This window comes from Xyrauchen texanus, chromosome 13, assembly GCF_025860055.1.
Source record: "Xyrauchen texanus isolate HMW12.3.18 chromosome 13, RBS_HiC_50CHRs, whole genome shotgun sequence".
Taxonomy (NCBI): Eukaryota; Metazoa; Chordata; class Actinopteri; order Cypriniformes; family Catostomidae; genus Xyrauchen; species Xyrauchen texanus.
The window spans coordinates 29,735,437-29,754,297 of record NC_068288.1 but is presented as its reverse complement, the minus strand read 5'-3'; the positions used below and the strand labels follow the sequence as shown (position 1 = coordinate 29,754,297).

The window sequence follows — 18,861 nt, the reverse complement described above, 5'->3', positions numbered from 1 at the left end:
TATGGTTGGAAGAACCGACTCCAAACGTCGCCAGAATCTTGGCCAATAATTTCACATCTGTACAGAGTAAGGAGATAGGGCGATAATTACTGCATTGAGAAGGATCATTATCCTTCTTGAGAATAAAATAGTAGCCTGGCGCAGAGATCGAGGAAGGATACCCGAACTGTAAGACTCATTAAACATGTTTAGCAAAAGGAGGTGATCATTTATCAAAAAACGTCTTAAGAAATTCTACCGGAAAGCCATCAGGCCCTGGAGATTTACCATTCCGCATCAGACTAAGAGCAGCCGTAATTTCTTCCAGTGTGAGAGGAGCTATCAAATTAGAGGAGATATCAGAATCAATGCAAGGCACATTTAGAGGGCTGAAAAAAAGTCAAATTGAGCCCCTTCAGTAATGCTCTCAGAGATGTAAAAGTCTCTGAATTGGTCATTAATAGACAGCGGATTAACTGAAGACCCAGTGGAAATTTGAGTATTAAGGTGTGAGGCAGCAGACTGCCGCAACTGGTGAGCAAGTAATTTACTCGATTTATTGCTGAATTCATATTACAACGAGTCTTATGCAGCTTTTCACTTGCTTCATTCGTAGCTAGCAGATCAAACTCCGCTTTTGTCATTAGAAACTTAGCGAAGTGGTCTGCTTGTGTCGAGCTAGCACAGATGTACTGCCAAAGCAATAGATAAGTTAGCCCTCCTTTCATTCACCACTTTTCTCTTGTAAGCCGCATATGAAATAATTTCTCCTCTTAAATAAGCCTCACAAGTCTGCCAAATTGTCTTAGCTGAAACATCTGGATTAGTATTTGTGGAGATGAAAAGATCAATAACCTCTATAAAATCAGGATCATTGAGTAATAAAGAATTAAAACGTCAAGGAGACAGAGACATCCAGATGCCTGGTATAGCAAGGTCAAATGTAACTGCTGCATGATCTGAAATTTTAATAATGTTATAAGTACATGAACTGACTAATGAAAGCAGTTTATTATCAATCAAAAAGCAGTCAATATGAGAGAGCGAGCGATGAACTGGGGAAAAGAAATGTTTTGTGTTAGGATTTTAAAAAAATGCCAAACATCCGAAACGGCATATTGCTCCACAAAAAGTTGAATAATCCTACCAGATTTAGACTGTGCATAAGGCCTAGAGGAGGAACGGACTAGAAGAGGGTCTAAACAGCAATTCAAATCCCAACCCAGAATTAGTTGGCTGGAATGCAGATCAGGGAGGGAAAACATTTATTGAAAAAAAAAAAAAAAAAACCCTCGTCATTCCAATTAGGGCCATATATATTTGCCAAAATCAAGCAAACCCCATTGATCTGTCCTCTAATAATAAAACGTCCATTAGGGTCTGAGATGACCTCAGAAACTTAAAAGGAACTGATTTATAAACAAGAGCTACACCTCGAGACTTACTAGGGAAGCCAGAATGGTAGAGCTGGCCTACCCAGACCTTTCAAATTTTTAGATGGTCTGCAGGCCTGAGGTGAGTTTCCTGAATAAAGGCGACGCTAGTAGTTTAAATGTTTCAAATAATTAAGAACTTAATTTCACTTCACTAGAAAACTAAGCCCTTTAACGTTCCAACTGGTGAATTTCAGTGTACCACGGGGAGCAGTCCTGTTACTCATAAAAAGCAAGAAACTTTGTGAACCTGATCAGATTCCCAAACCCCCACAACACAGCCAAACACACGTCTTGCTCTTAGCACGTAAAAACAAAGTACAATAAAAAAAAAAAATAAAGAATTGCATGCAAATCCACAACAACAACAACAACAACAAAAAAAAAACACCCATACATCACAATCCAAGTGCTGACAACAAGAACAGCAACTGGAACCACTTTACCATGACAACTTGCAAGTTTCCTAACTCCTGGTCCTCCCATTAAATATACCTAACCGCAAAAACATATATCAAAAAGTTATTGATAGACTTAGACTTCAAGAAGAAACAAACATAAAATCTAAGTACAAACCATTTAGAACAATAAATACATAACATGAAATACAAAGGGGCAGCATCACTTGATGCACAAGATTAGCAGACTATAAAAAGGACACCAAAAATAAACAAGTCTGCTCAGAGTGAAATAGAATCCAAATGATCCTACTACAGGTTCAGACTCTGGATAAAGTAATCGGCTTCTGAAACAGAAAACATTGTCCCCATGTGTACTTGCAAACTGTAGTCTGGCTTTTTAATGGCAGTTTTGGAGCAGTGGCTTCTACCTTGCTGAGCAGTCTTTCGGGTTATGTTGATATAGGACTCGTTTTACTGCGGATACAGATATTTGTCTACATGTTTCATCCAGCAACTTCACAATGTACTTTGCTGTTGTTCTTGGATTGATTTGTACTTTACACACCAAACTACATTCATCTCTAGGAGACAGAATGCATCTCCTTCCTGAGCATTATGATGGCTGCGTGGTCCCATGGCGTTCGTACTTTTGACTGTGTATGTTTGTAAAGGCTTGAGAATTTTCAGGATCATTTTCCAAGGTGCTTAAGGGCACAGTTAACTTAGTGTATGTAAACTTCTGACCCACTGGAACTGTGATAGTTTCACTTTTAATTGACTATCCGGCTGTAATTAAATACACATAAGTGTTGTAACATTGTACGTACATTTAAAGTACTTTTATGATCAATTTGTAATTACTCCATTGTACTTAATTTTTCAAGGTCTGTGGAGAGCAAGGCTGGGAGAGGAAGAGCGGTAAGGATTGACACCTGTGGGAAATCATCTCTAACAGCGGTTTTGTTGCATTGAGAGCTGGAGAGGGATATAAGGGCAGTCCAGACCGCCAGAGAGAGACGCACGCAGACATGTTTGTGTCGGTCACTGAAAAGTATTAAAAATAAAAGTCTCACGTTAACTGTTTACCTGGGCCGCTTCCTCCCTCATGACTAAGAAAGGGATCTTTCACAGTATCGTTCACCCTGGTTTTTATGAAAAGGTATGACATTTATTCCCAGAGACCAATCAATCAACTGAATTTCAAACTGATACAATTTAGACATCAAATTTTACACTTATTTTATGAAAGAAGACTCTTCACAACTCACTGATGGCACACCTCAGTTGACATCCCAAAAAAATTAAAAATAAAATTGAGCTCACACATGCCCATACGTCTAACAACAATTATCAAGCAGTGTTCCCAATTTTGGTGTGTGATTTTAGCTAAAGATTAGTCATGTTTAGGCTAGGGATTGGTGAAACTTAGTAAAAATTCTAATAACATTTATTTTATTTTTTTTCTTCGATGAGAGTATAAGTTGTACATTATTTAACAAGGCAACTTGTACAATTTCTTAAAATGTCACCATATCACACTATTAATAAGACTTCTCATGAGACAGGGTTGATAGCTACCTGATCTTACCTTTAAAAAAATAATAATAATTATATTTTACCTCAAAAAGCCATTTGTTTTGGTTAGCTTGATGTTTGTTTGTTCTTTCACAATGTGCAATATATAAAAAAATGTTGGCAATCCACTACAAAGTCATAGGTTTAATAACAGGATAACTTCAGGAAGTTTAGAAATTCAGAATTTCAACATCATCATTAACAAAATATTTTATTTATTTAATTTGAAAGCCTTATGTACCTTGCATCACTGTAACTGAGGAAAGATTGTCTTGCATTATTTATCATGCTGAGAGGGTTTTAACCCTCTGGGGTCTGAGGGTATTTTGGGCCCTGGAGAAGTTTTGACATGCCTTTACATTTGTGCTTTTTTCAGTTGCTTAAAAATATATTAATGGCTAAAGTCTGATAACTCTGTATTCAGCACAAACTGGGCTACAATAATATGTGAGCAACATGCGTGTACAGGTTTGTATTTTTAGAAAATAACGTTTATGCAGAGTTTTTGAAAAAGTCACTGAAATAAGGCCATATAACACATACTAAACGTTGGTCCACAAGCCTTTTGAGAATTGGATCTTGTAGCCTAGAGCTTTTGACCATCCTGATCACTTATTCATACAAAACAATATAGTAATTTAACTTTTGTGAGACAATTTTAGTGTTGAAATGTAATACGAGTGTAGGCGTGAATAATCATGAATATGGATTGTAATTCACACCTGAGAGACAAAATACCCACCCCTGGGCCTATCAATGAGAGATAGAGAACGAATTTGAGGAGACTTAATGATCAAAATCAAGTTTAAGAAGAAATCTGACTATATTTTCTTTACATAGCTAAAGACTTAATACTTTATGACCTACACTACCATTTAAAAGAAGTCTCTTCTGCTCACCAAGACAGGATATATTTTATCCAAAATACAGAAACATTGATATTCTGAACTCTTTTTACAATTTAAAAGAACCATTTTCTATTTAAATATATTGTAAAAGGCAATTTGTGATCAAAGCTGAATTTTCAACATCATACTGCAGTCTTCAGTGTCACGCAATCCTTCAGAAATCATAATATGCTGATTTTCTAATATGGGCATAATTAAAGTGCATTTTACTAATTTAACCTAAACACATTTAGCCTAAACACAAAGCACAAGCTTTGATGATAATGAGGCATTATAAACACTAGATAAAATAAAATATAATCTAAACATTCATATTATTTTTATATCATATCACATACCATATTTATATTATACAGCATACAATTTAAATACCTACTTTAGCCGAAACAGCATTTAAATGAAACTAAAACTTGCTTATTAGGAGTCATATTTCAAATGTCAACACTCTGAATCCTGTCTGGCAAGTCTGGAAACAGTCCCACTAGTAAAATATGTACATGTTTATATAAAATAGCATGTCAGCTAATGAAAACAAAATGACTTACTCGACCGAAATTGTATCCTCGGCTGAATCAAGTCTCTTCAAAATACAAATGTTCACCGGAGTCCCGCTCTTGAGGAAAATGTTAACTTTTCCTTAATATCTTGGAGTTTCAGCACCTGTGTATTGTTACAAACACGCAGAAAAGTTGAGTTGTGTTGTCATTAAACCTCACAGTCAGGGGCGTGTACATTTGCGTTGATTGTCTCAGCACATTAGCGTATGAATGGCGCTCTCTGCTGGTGGCTGGGATCACATTAGAGATCAGCCGGTAAAAACTGTACATTGCTTTGTTTCATACAGATTACATTGCAGGAGAATATTTGTTTTAAATATGAATGGTTTTATTTAAAAGTAAACATTTTAAGCTTTCTTTAGACATAGGTTTCATGTTTGTGAGATAAGTATTTGCGGAGTTTGTTAATTTTAGTGACGTGTTTCTGAAATACGCTCCTGAACACAGAGACTGCTGAAAGCTCACCCTTTTTATTTTCTTTATTTTACAAAAGCAAACAATATTGTGTTGTTATTGTGAGTGTACACAAATAAAAGTAGACCATTTATAGTCTCTAATGATGTCTTACACTTATCTGTATACCCAAAAATGCAGGTAATGACGGTTCATAGTACAACTTCAGACTGCCATAATTTGTATATTTTATATTCAAATAAAAGTAATTAAATTTCACTGAAGTCTGCGAGTCTTCCTGATACAAGTGTGATTTATATATAATCTTTCATGTTTCCAGGGTTGGGGAGTAAAGGAATACTTGTAACGGGATTTCGTATTTTAAATACGTTATGACGGTTCTGAGTACAACTTCTTCAGACCGCCAGATGAGGGCTAAGCTAAAATGCTACAGTCAGGTCCAGAAATATTGGGACATCGACACAATTCTAATCTTTTTGGCTCTATACACCACCACAATGGATTTGAAATTAAATGAACAAGATCTGCTTTAACTGCAGACTTTCAGCTTTAATTTGAGGGTATTTACATCCAAATCAGGTGAACAGTGTAGGAATTACAACAGTTTGTATATTTGCCTCCCACTTTTTAAGGGACCAAAAGTAATGGGACAATTGGCTGCTCAGCTGTTCCATGCCCAGGTGTGTGTTATTCCCTCATCCAATTTACAAGGAGCAGATAAAAGGTCCAGAGTTAATTTCAAGTGTGCTATTTGCATTTGGAATCCGTTGCTGTCAACTCTCAATATGAGATCCAAAGAGCAGTCACTATCAGTGAAGCAAGCCATCATTAGGCTGAAAAATCAAAACAAACAAAGAGAGATAGCAAAAACATTAGGTGTGGCCAAATCAACTATTTGGAATATTCTTAAAAAGAAAGAACGCACCGGTGAGTTCAGCAACACCAAAAGACCCGGAAGACCACGGAAAACAACTGTGGTGGATGACCGAAGAATTATTTCACTGGTGAAGAAAACACCCTTCACAACAGTTGGCCAGATCAAGAACACTCTCCAGGAGGTAGGTGTGTCAAAGTCAACAATCAAGAGAAGACTTCAGAGTGAATACAGAGGGTTCACCACAAGATGTAATCCATTGGTGAGCCTCAAAAACAGGAAGGCCAGATTAGAGTTTGCCAAACAACATCTAAAAAGCCTTCACAGTTCTGGAACAACAGCTTATGGACAGATGAGACAAAGATCAACTTGTACCAGAGTGATGGGAAGAGAAGAGTATGGAGAAGGAAAGGAACTGCTCATGATCCAAAGCATACCACCTCATCTTTGAAGCATGGTGGTGGTAGTGTCATGGCGTGGGCATGTATGGCTGCCAATGGAACTGGTTCTCTTGTATTTATTGATGATGTGACTGCTGACAAAAGCAGCAGGATGAATTCTGAAGTGTTTCGGGCGATATTATCTGCTCATATTCAGCCAAATGCTTCAGAACTCATTGGACGGCGCTTCACAGTACAGATGGACAATGACCAGAAGCATACTGCGAAAGCAACCAAAGAGTTTAAGGGAAAGAAGTGGAACGTTATATGCAATGGCCAAGTCAATCACCTGACCTGAATCCGACTGAGCATGCATTTCACTTGCTGAAGACAAAACTGAAGGGAAAATGCACCAAGAACAAGCACGAACTGAAGACAGTTGCAGTAGAGGCCTGGCAGAGCGTCACCAGGGATGAAACCCAGCGTATGGTGATGTCTATGCGTTCCAGATTTCAGGCTGTAATTGACTGCAAAGGATTTGCAACCAAGTATTAAAAAGTGAAAGTTTGATTTATGATTGTTAATCTGCCCAATTACTTTTGGTCCCTTAAAAAGTGGGAGGCACATATACAAACTGTTGTAATTCCTACACCGTTCACCTGATTTGGATGTAAATACCCTCAAATTACAGCTGAAAGTCTGCAGTTAAAGCACATCTTGTTCGTTTCATTTCAAATCCACTGTGGTGGTGTATAGAGCCAAAAAGATTAGAATTGTGTCGATGTCCCAATATTTATGGACCTGACTGTATTTCTAGCGATTTTACATGCACATGTTACCAGGCACAATCATATTTTTTTATCAAGAAATTTCACGTTGGATCGTGATTTCTTTTTCCAAGTAAGATCTTTGATATTTGGGCAAATATCGCATTCTTGATAATAATAGTATTGTTTTCCTGTAAAAATATCTAAACATCCTTAAAACAAGATCAATTTGATAAATCTTGTTTTAGAAACAACACTGCATAAGATATTTAGGTTTTTAGAGAATGTATAAGAATATAAAACGTTTTTATAGTCAAAACAAATGAAAAAAATGAAGTGATCCAAAGTATTTAGAATACTTTACTGACCTTGAGTAATCTAACAGAATACATTACAAAAGACATTTTACATAATGTATTCTGTAATTTACTGTGGAATACATTTCAAAAGTAACCCTCCAAACCCTGCATGTTTCTAATGGAATCATAAGTGCATATCTCCACCAGACACGGAAAGACATATCTGCAATTTACCTGGAATTTCTTTTTAGCTTTATAAAGTAGATGCAATTCTGAATGCACTGTCTGATGTTGGCTGTGGACAGAGTGAACTGGCCTCCTGATGGTCTGTGATGACTCTGACTGGGAGGATAATCACTGATGTGGCCTTTCTCTCCCTCCACGCTAGAGTGTTTACATCCTGGTCCTAATGGAACACACATTGTTTAACCAACAGTTTATCATAATTATAATCAAGAATTACTGCCATAAGGTCTCAGACTAACACTTAATTGAAAAGGCTCCCAGTTAATCAGTTTTACTTGTATTTTTGCATTTAAAACACTAACAATACAATTTTAATTCAATGATACATTAAATGATGTCCTTGATAATGATTTGTCATTAACCGATTTAAATTTGTACCAATTACACACACACAAGGTTGGAATTATGTACAGTGTAATGGTGGCGGGGCCTGTACTAAATTTAAATTAGTTTTAAGTCCAAAATTCAGGTGCCAGACAGGTTTAGGCCTGTCAAAAATGGATATCTCGCCACAGATGGCTCTAAAAGTCACCAATTACATTAAGTAAAACAATAACAAAAGTGTAACAAAGCAAACTTGTATTTCAATAACAAATAAAACAGTAAACAAAAAAGGCAAGGAGTCAAAGACTCACAAACAAAATACCAGCAATACAATACATAAATCCCAACAAAACACATCCAACAATAATTATTAAAGGGTTTGTGTGTGTGAGAGAGAGAATGTATGAGAGAGAGTTAAGGCAGGAGTTTGTGGATGGTGCACGCTGGTTTACGGAGAGTTTTGCATGTACCTGTTTGGTGACTGTGGGCAATGCTGCAGGACACAGAGCTAGAGTCCAACACAAGGGAATAAATTAAAGTCAGAAGAAATCAAGGTATTTCCTGTCGCTTCCGCTATAGACCTTTATTTCACCGTCACACTATGAACGTGGAGCTCTTCGGCAGTTGCAGATCCTACGAACCCATGCCACTGCACTCTCACTGAAGAAGTACTAACAACGGCTATGAAGAGAATCCAGGCCTCTCTCTCTGGTGATAAGCACTGTTAGATTCCTCCCCTTGTGGTTTCTTCCTCTCTTCTCAGTTCGTGTTCCAAATCCACATCACAGTACACAAAACAAACTTTCTCCTTCCTCAGCTAGCACACCTTAACGTCACATTAAACCAGTCTCATAATCTCTCTTTTTCTTTTTGGGCCTCCACAACCATCTTCCTGGTTACATTTATAGTTGCCTTTATTGGTGACACCTTGTACACTAATGCTATGTTCACACCGGACGCGAATAGCGCGTCAAATTCGCGCCTACCGCGTCTAGTTATACGCTTGACCACTTTGAATCCATTCGCGCGTCAAGAGCAAAATTGACGCGCGTAAAAAACAAAAGTGTGAAGCGAAATTTACGCGCGTGACGCGCGTCGGAGGCGAAATCCGATGACGGCCATCTTTTTACAAGATGGCTGATGTTGATCGAGCATTCGTGGAGAGAGTCACCGCTCTTTATTTGCTCTGGAGAGCAGAACAGCGGCGTATGGGTCGTCGTCGCCGTATTTGGGTCCACCAGCGAGGGGCATGGGGCATGCTGGAGAGGAGCCACTGCCAGGTCTGGGTCGGGTTGCGGCCAACAACTCCTCCAGAGAGGCACTCCGGGTGAGGGATGTCTTCATGGCACACTTCTCGGCGGAGGGAGCAGTACCATGGCAGCCGACGGAGTAGCGTTTGAAGTCCTCCTCATGACTTCCCCACAACGGCTCTTTTAAGAGCCACCCACAAACCTATAAAGAGCTAAACTATCTAAAAATAGTCCATTATTATTATATTTTGTATTTTTTTTCCCAGGTTGTCAGCCCCAGTTCCAGGATGTCAGGTCCACAACATGCACATTTATTAAGTTGAGACTTTTTAAAAATGTCAGGTTTTCCATGGTAGTATATCAGGTTAAATTATTTATTTATTTCTGTTTTGATGATAAATGGAGCCAGCCTCCAAAAGTAATTAACCTGTCCTGTGTTTTTTTCCTTATTCAACACTGTCCAGACACTAATGTTGGTTGTCTTTACATTACAATAATAATGAAAGTTTACGTCACTTTACCTCCTGAGTGACAGCAGGCAGCTAGGCTCCTGATTGGTTAACGCAGCGCGAATTGACGCCAAAGTTCAGATTTTTCAACTCGGGTGGCAGACGCGAATTTGCGTCAAACGCGTGAATGCACAAAATTATGGAACGCCAGGCAGTTCAAATATACGCGAATTTTAACACGTAGACAACGCGTAGACAACACGTCAACAACACGTTGTTTGCACGTTGTTAACGTGTTGTCTACGCGTTGTCTACGTGTTAAAATTTGCGTATATTTGAACTGCCTGGCGTTCCATAACTTAACATTGAACTCACTCGCGCCTGACGCGCTATTCGCGTCCGGTGTGAACGCAGCATAACAAGCAGCCATTTTAGTTTGTGGTGGTGGTGGATCCTTAAAGGGGCAGTGCGACGTTCTGCTCTGCCACAACAGATTTAGCTGTTTCTGAAGGAAAATGGTACTTTAATTCACCAAAGTGGCATTCAGCTGATCACATTATTGATGTAAAAAAAAAAAAACAGCACCATCACTATTTGAAAAAGGTTTTTTGATCAAATCTAGACAGGCCCCATTTCCAGCAGCCATCACTCCAACAACCTATCCTTGAGTAATCATGCTAAATTGCTAATTTGGTAATAGAAAATCCCTTGCCATTATATTAAACACAGGTGAAAGCTATTTGGATCATTAAATTAAGCTTAACATTGTCTTTGTGTTTGTTTTTGAGAATTGACTGGCAGGTCTAAAGGTCAATATTTGCTCAAAAATATATAAAAAAAGAAAAACAGCTTTCTCTAGAAACTCATCAGTCTTTTGAGGAATGAAGGCAATACAATGCTTGAAATTGCCAAAAAACTGAAGATTTCATACAAAGGTGTACACTACAGTCTTCATAGACAAAGGACAACTGGCTCAAACAAGGACAGAAAGAGGTGTGGCAGGCCAGATGTACAACTAAACAAGAGGATAAGTACACCAGAGTTTCTAGTTTGAGAAACAGACGCCTCACATTTCCTCAGCTGACAGTTTCAATGAATTCTACCCACTCAACACCAGTTTCATGTACAACAGTAAAGAGAAGACTCCGGGGTGCAGGCCTTATGGGATGAATTGCAAAGAAAAAGCCACTTTTGAAACAGAAAAACAAAAATAGTTCACCCAAAAATGAAAATTCTCATAATTTACTCTCATACCATCCCAGATGTGTATGACTTTCTTTGGCATAAAACAAATTATGATTTATAGAAGAATATTTCAGCTCTGAAGGTCCATACAATGCAAGAATGGGTGCCAAAACATTTTAATGCTCCTAAAAGCACATAAAGGCATCATAAAAGTAATCCATACGACTCAGTAGTTAAATACATATTTTCAGAAGTGATATGATAGGTGTGGGTGAGAAACAGATCAATATGTTAGTTATTTTTACTAGAAATTCTTCTCCTTGCCCAATAGGGGGCGGTATGCATGGAAAATGTGAATCACTAAAAACACAAGAAGATTGTGAAAGTTATCTGTCTGAATACATTGATTTAACAACTAGAGTCTTATGGATTTAGAAATTATTCTAAAAATCTTAATTTGTGATCAGCAGATGAAAGAATGTCACACACCTAAGGGATGACATAAGGGGGAGCAAAAGATGAGAGAATTAACATTTTTGGGTGAACTATTTCTTTAAGGGTCAAAACACTGCAGCAACAAAAGAAGGGCCTCTAACAAACATGCAATTTATTAGATGTTTTGTATACTACGTGTTTTTAAAAGCAAACAGATATTAGTAGAAGTGCTGTTTTCATGCTCCTTGTATTATTACCTGTCTGCCGCCCTCAATCCTCTAAGGGCACCTTTCAAGTGCCACTCTTTTGTGGATGGTGTCTGATGCCTGTTTAATGATTGGTGAGAATGATGTGAATGCCTGTATGTGAGGTCAGAATCAGAATCTAACCTGTTATTTAGAAGAAAAATAAAGAAGATTTGTCCACACTCACCACTGAAATTAACATCTTGTTTAGCTTTTAAGTAGACAGAAAATGACCCAGTTGCTACAGATATGATGCAATGATTATAACTATTTATACTGATGCTTTAGCATGCTGTTATTAAATTGACATATAGCACGTTTTCACCAACAGTGTTCTGTATAGATACAGAAAACAAATTATGACGCTACATAGAATAATAGGCTACAGAGCATATATCAATGACAATTCAGTTCTTCGTAAAATAAATGTGCAACATTCAAGATGTGAACTGAAACTGTATGCTCATCTCCAGCTGTTGTGCTGGCAGGGGTCTGCTGTTAAGTTGTAAATTAGATTGATAATTGATAATGAGTTAAAATGTAGTCATACCAAGATTCAAATGCCCTGTAAAACAAGTCAAAATGAACTGTAGGCAAACCACAGTACTGGGTCTGCATCCAACCGTTTTTCCAATTTGCAGTTTCATATTGGGTGCATAAAAGCACAGATTATTCATTTTACCATGTCTTATATTGTTCAACACACAGCTATAAGAATTTCCAAATCTATTTTTGAGTACTTCCTCTGATAGATCCATCTGATCAAAGTGCTCAATACAGATGATGAATGAGAGATGATGCATGACAACATCCAGTATACGAATTAAACAAAGACTCCAGGGGTCGACTTTGTAAAAATAAATAATTTTTTTTTTTTTTATCATTTTAGTATTTTTTTTTTGGTTTGTGTGGCATAATGGAACTGACATTTGAAGCCACTATCAGAGTTCGATAAACGTCAACAACCTAACATCCCTGATAGCACACATATATCGCCCAGACATCTATTAGATGCATGTGACTAAATATGGAAGACGTCTATTTTCGTTGTATGCTCGTCTGCAATAAGTCCATTAGATGTATTGTTTCCTCTCAGATGTCTATTAGACATTCAGCAAATGTCTTTGAGACCTTTATGATTTGGAATATTCATAAATCTGGTCTTTTTAAGATGTTTAGCAGATTTTTATCAGATTGTTATGCATTCCAGATCAAAATATCTAAAACAGACATCTAAAATCTGAAAATATTAATTTAAATAATGCAATAAACCTGTTTTCCCCAGTTATTTTATTTATTTATTTACATTAATCTGAGCATATGAACACTGGCGACCTGTCCAGGGTGTCCCCCGCCTTTCGCCCAATGTTAGCTGGGATAGGCTCCAGCCCCCCGCGACCCTGTACACAGGATAAGCGGTTGACGATGGATGGATGGATGGATGAGCATATGAACCTAAAAAAAGAATATAAATAACTGTATCATTAAACCTTATATGTATGTCTTTGGTTTGAAAGTCAAATGTCAATTGGAAACCTCACAGTTTGAGTGTATGATGAAGCTAGAATTGATAAGACCGCAGTTATAGGCTTGTTACTTTAATAGCCCGATGTTCCTGGGGACTCGGCTAAGGTTATTCATGTTTAATGTAACTCAAAAAAAATGAAAACAGTTATTGTAGGCAGGTAAGTTTCCCTAGCTGGTCCCCTCCGGGTAAAATGCGTTCTTATTCAAGTTTTCAACTCAGTCATTCATTTAAGATGCAATCTTGTGTTATAAGTATTAGGCTATCATGATTATACAGTGAGCAAGCTATATAAATAAGTATTTAATATAATAAAAGTGTAGAGAAACAACCTAGGGTGTAAGGTAAAGGCTGAATATTGTAGATTTATTATAATATGTTGCATGTTTGAATTAAAATACCTGTGGATATGCAACTTCCCACTCATGAAAGTTTTATGTTATTCAAAGGAGCACACTCTCTACAAAGGCCTGACTGGAGATTTGCCTGATATATCCGTCCTTCAGGTGAGCAGGGATATAACAATTGCATATTTCACTGTACAGTATGATATATCAACCAAAATCTGTATACCAATATTTCATTATTTTCTTTTTCCTCCCGTTTTACAAACAAATATTCTGCTTCAAAGAAAAAAAATGAAATTGATGTTATCATAAGGGTTCTTCATTATGAAATTGTATGCCATGCATAACATACTGTGGATAGAAATTACAGGGAAAGTTACTGGTATGATAATTGTGGTTATATTATATTACTATTATATTTAGTGTATTGCTAATCAATATATTGTTACTTCCCAGGTGACAGCGGCTCACTTGTAGAGCAGGTGAAGCAAGTTGGGACAATGTTGAAGGCGTTTGCTCGCACTGGGCAATCAGGTACAGCTTGCAAAAAACACCTGTGGTTGTTGGTTTAATTCCCACTGGGGCCACCTGTACATGTAGTAGACCTAGATATAAATGTCATAGTTTAGTAGTTGAAGGACCAGGACTGACTACTTTATTCTTTTATTCTGGGAACCCCTGTAGGTGCAGATCAGACCCCAATGCTGCGATGTTGTGCGTAGCATGGACAACAAAATGGACGCTATGCTGCAACATTTCAGTGCCAATGTGTCTGTTGGAGAGTTATCCCTGCCAGGGGGTCTGTTGCTCCCCCCTAGACACCCAGGAAGATTTGGTGTTGCTTGACAACAGTTTGAGGCAGAATAAAGAGCTCCAGCAACGATTTGTAAGTGTGCCGATTTCGTTTATAACGCCATAGGGTAATCTAAAAAGTAAAATGAAGATTGTATACTGCATATTCTACAGTCTGAATCCACAGCCTGTCACATTATAAATTTATGAGAAGCTTCAGAGAAATGTAATTTGTAACAGGTTTTGTTTGTATTTTCAGCTTTGGTTTTTGGCAGTCAAATGTGGGAGGGACCTAAAGACAACCATGTGGCGAATGCTTCAGAGTATCTTCTCTAATCACCTTTCCATCAATACAACCTGGACTGGTGTAGGGGATAAAGCATGTTTTAGAGACATGTTCCTGAAGACCATTGTTCAAAGTAAGTTGGATATTTTTTTTATATTTAAGTAGATGTGTATGACCATATGCATTTCAAATGGAATGACAGATCTTTATTTTCTACAGGAGCCATCTGGAAGAACCCTGCAACCCAGGATGCCACTGATGAGGCGATCCAGGTTAACGTTACGCGTTACCTGAAAGGAGCATCTGAACGTGAAGGTGGAAAAAGGCGCCGCACAGCTTAGAGGGACCCACAGCCGACCCCTTAAACCTAGGCTGACTACTGGCACCCCAGCATCACTGACAACTGGAACCCTTTCTTTATCCTGCAGTCAGTAACATCAAGACCCCTAAAAAAGCCTGCTAAAAGTGTCAGACTACACTCACCCAATCCACACTGTTCACTGTGGAAATTGCTCTTTTTCTTTTTTTTTCTCTCGTGACTCTGCTTTGAGGGCAGCTCCTTGGATGAATATGGGATGGTTTGTCCTTTTATGCAGGCGCACAAGGAATCACTGAAGATATGCCAATTTGCACTGCCTCATTCTGGAGGTCAGGGAAAACCGGTGATTCTTAGCCCACTACGCCACGCAGACCCCAACCACTCCAGACATTCTAATTGGCTGTGTTCTCTACAGCCAGATTTTCTGCTGTTAATTGTATTTGTTCCCACTTGTTGTCATGTGTAAGTTAAATGTCAAAATTTATATTATACCTGTTATGCTGCACATTTTTTGATACCAAAGATCTCAATTATTTAATATACAATTTGCTGCTTATTTCATTGTTACAGTGCTTAACTATTCTATTTTTAAATATAGCTTGTAAATCCTAGATTATACATCTAATACTTGATATCTGCACATTATCTGGTATCAAATATTCTACTTACCGTGACTTTAGTATTAGCTTATTTCATTCTGTCAGTGCTTAACGATTCTATTATAGTTTGTAAATCCTATTTCATACCTCTGATATTTGATATTGCACATTAACTAGTACCAAAAAGTCTACTTTCATTCCGTCACAGTGCTTAACTGTTATTCTATTGTTAAATATAGCTTGTAAATCCTTGTGCCACAGGTCAGCATTGCAGTTATAATGGTATATTCTACTCCAGAGCTTTACTCTAAATTATTACCACTTATCCTATTGTTAGAAATGACTTGTAAATATGATGTTATACCTCAATTTATTTGGTATCCTGCACTTATACTTATACACTTATCCTGCACGGTACCAAATATCCTCATTGCTTATGTTTACTGGTAATTCTTTTCATCCCAGAGCTGACCTCTTTATATTATTAGCAATTATTGTAAGTGTTACAATAGTGTTTTTTTTTTTTTATACCAAAATTGAATTGGAAACCTGCATGTTCTTTAGTGTGTGTGTGTGTGTGTGTGTGTGTGTATATATATAATGTTTGTATTTTTCTGTTATTTATATTTCAGTGATCTGACATCTTGTTTCAATGACAGTTTCTGTACTTTGAAATGTGGAATTAAAACTTCAAATGGAAATTGGTCTGGTTTGAGCAATCATTATTCTTGATAAACTGCATGCTATAAATATAAAAAAAAAAAAAAATATATATATATATATATATATATATATATATATATATATATATATATATACAATAAGCTGCAGCAGATCGCTCGAAAATAGCGTTTGCCTCCGACGCCCCGCTGAAGGTCCGTCTTCGATATAACGGCGGCAGAACGGCGGATGGCCAGCCGTAACGACGAAGGCGGTAGGAAGGCGGCTGCCGCTTTTAAAAAGCGGCTGCCGCCGGCGGTGCGCCGTCAAACGTGTGTGCGATAACGCCATTCTGCCGCTTCTACTGCCTCCGGAGCACCGCCTGCGGCTCGCCGACTCATTGCTATCTGGGTATATGTGGTAAGAATTTGTCAATGTGCATGTAGTATGTGTGGTTGGTGCAGGAAGGTTGCACAGATACATCTCTCAAGTGTGTGGGCATTGTTTTATTGAGAAATTGGACCTTCAGCACCAAACTGAGATGGTCACATCACTTGTGTCACATGTGTAGTGGTGTCATAGCAGACATCCAAAACATCACCATTAAATCAAATTCACATTTCTGAAAAATCTTATGTACATAGGTTAAGTCATCAAATATTACAATAAAAAAATAAGATGCATAAGTATTTCACTATTTGAAGATGTTCTTTATTGGGTCATATTGACCCCAACCAGAACAAAAGGGTTAATTTAACATTATTTCATTTTTAATTAAATATTTGAATTAAATATATACAGTACATATTGATGAAATATAGATGTAATCTTACGACCACCCCAAACTTATAGTATTTTTTGACTTCCTTGTATTAAAATCTAAATAAGGGATCATATCCCCATTATTCACTGAAAATAATCAAAAGTCACTAACATACCAACAAATAACCTTTACTGGCAACACATTTTCCAAGAATTTCTTGCCTTCAACTGTGTGTTTCTGTGTGGAAGGCTCTCCCAGGGGCTCTAAGGGACATGCAGTGTCAAACTGCAGCATTCAAATGAGTAATGGAAGAACAATCTCATAAAAGGCTCTGACCTTTCTGCATTCATACACAAGTAAGCAGAAAAAAACTGTGAACAACACTTGAGCATTAATTGCTCCCCAGCAGACAATGGACCATGTCAGCAACACAGAAAATAACCATACATATGTTCCAAAGGACAAATAAAAGCTTAGGAATTCACACAAAAAGCAAGTAAAGATGCAAAAATAGCAATGAACTGCTGCTCCATTGCAATAAGCATATCAAATGCGAATTGGGTGTATGTTGGTCGGCTTCTGTGTCTGTATGGCTTTTTTGTTTGTGTGTGTGTGTGTGTGTGTGTGTGTGTGTGTGTGTGTGTGTGTGTGTCGCTGAATTGTTTGTTAATTATTTGCATTTTTCCACAAGTGTTGAGTCTGATGATGTCTTATGACCGTGTACATTTAATCTAACTGATTACTGGAAAAGCAAAAGCCAGTGTTGATTATGGTGTGCACGGCTTATATTTGTATGTTTGGAGGTTAATCATTGTTTGTCCATTTATCTAAATCTTAAAATTTTCAGTGCTAAGGGAAATGGAGAAAAAATGAAAAAAAAAACATGCTCAATTAGCCCCTGCCAAAGGCACACTTAAATGAGACCTACTGCTGCTTTGGTTATTAAAGAGTTCTCATGACCTAGTTCCTGCCTAAGAGCTCGTGGCAACTACCATGGCAGTATGAATCAGTCAAACATAAAGATCCACACTTGATCGATGGAAGCATCTGTTACACTAACAGTCAAGCTGGCCACTGAACACTTTTGCCCTCTTTTTGTCATGTAGACAATAATGCCATGATTTGTTTTCTGCTAATTGGCTCTCCTCTGTATATACATCACTAAAAAAAATCCCAAGCCACATGAGTTATTTCCTCTGAGTGTACACTAAATCTAGTGGAGGAATGAGATGTATTCTCATTAATAAGCCAGTGGCTGAGAAACTACAGTGCCCCTGCATAGACTACAGATTTCTATGTGCAAATACCAGTGGCGAGTCTAAACTGGGGGAAATCGAGGCTTTCAACAAACTGTAAGAAATGACTGACACATATTAGACTCTAACCTATTGACAAAATGTCAATTAAAGTGGTGGTGTAGTGGTCTAAGCACATAACTGGTAATCTGGTAATCAGAAGGATGCTGGTTCAAGCCCCACAGCCACCACCATTGTGTCCTTGATCAAGGCACTTAACTCCAGGTTGCTCCAGGGGGATTGTCCCTGTAATAAGGGCTCTGTAAGTCACTTTGGATAAAAGCGTCTGCCAAATGCATAAATGTAAATGTAAAGTGGTATGTTATCTAAATATACTGTATACTGTAGAAGGTCATAGCCTATAGATTTGGGGTGCTCTAGTTCGGACTCGAGACTGAGAAGTTCAATTTTAATGGACATGGACTTGTCACGGATTCTGATACATTTTACTCAGCCTTGACTTGGACTCGAGTCTTATGGACTTGGGATTTTTTTAAAGTTTGGCTGAGTCCTTAGCATTTGTGATGCAATAAAATACAAATAAAGTTTATAAT

At 37.7% G+C, this 18,861-nt stretch overlaps 1 long non-coding RNA gene across 1 annotated transcript; it reads left to right on the top strand.

Moving 5' to 3' along the window:
- The first annotated feature begins 13,706 nt into the window (after nt 1–13,706).
- On the top strand, nt 13,707–14,303 carry LOC127653826 (uncharacterized). Its single transcript, XR_007971862.1, has 3 exons — nt 13,707–13,752; nt 14,050–14,127; nt 14,278–14,303. It is a non-coding gene; the product is annotated as an uncharacterized LOC127653826 (long non-coding RNA).
- The last annotated feature ends 4,558 nt before the right edge of the window (nt 14,304–18,861 follow it).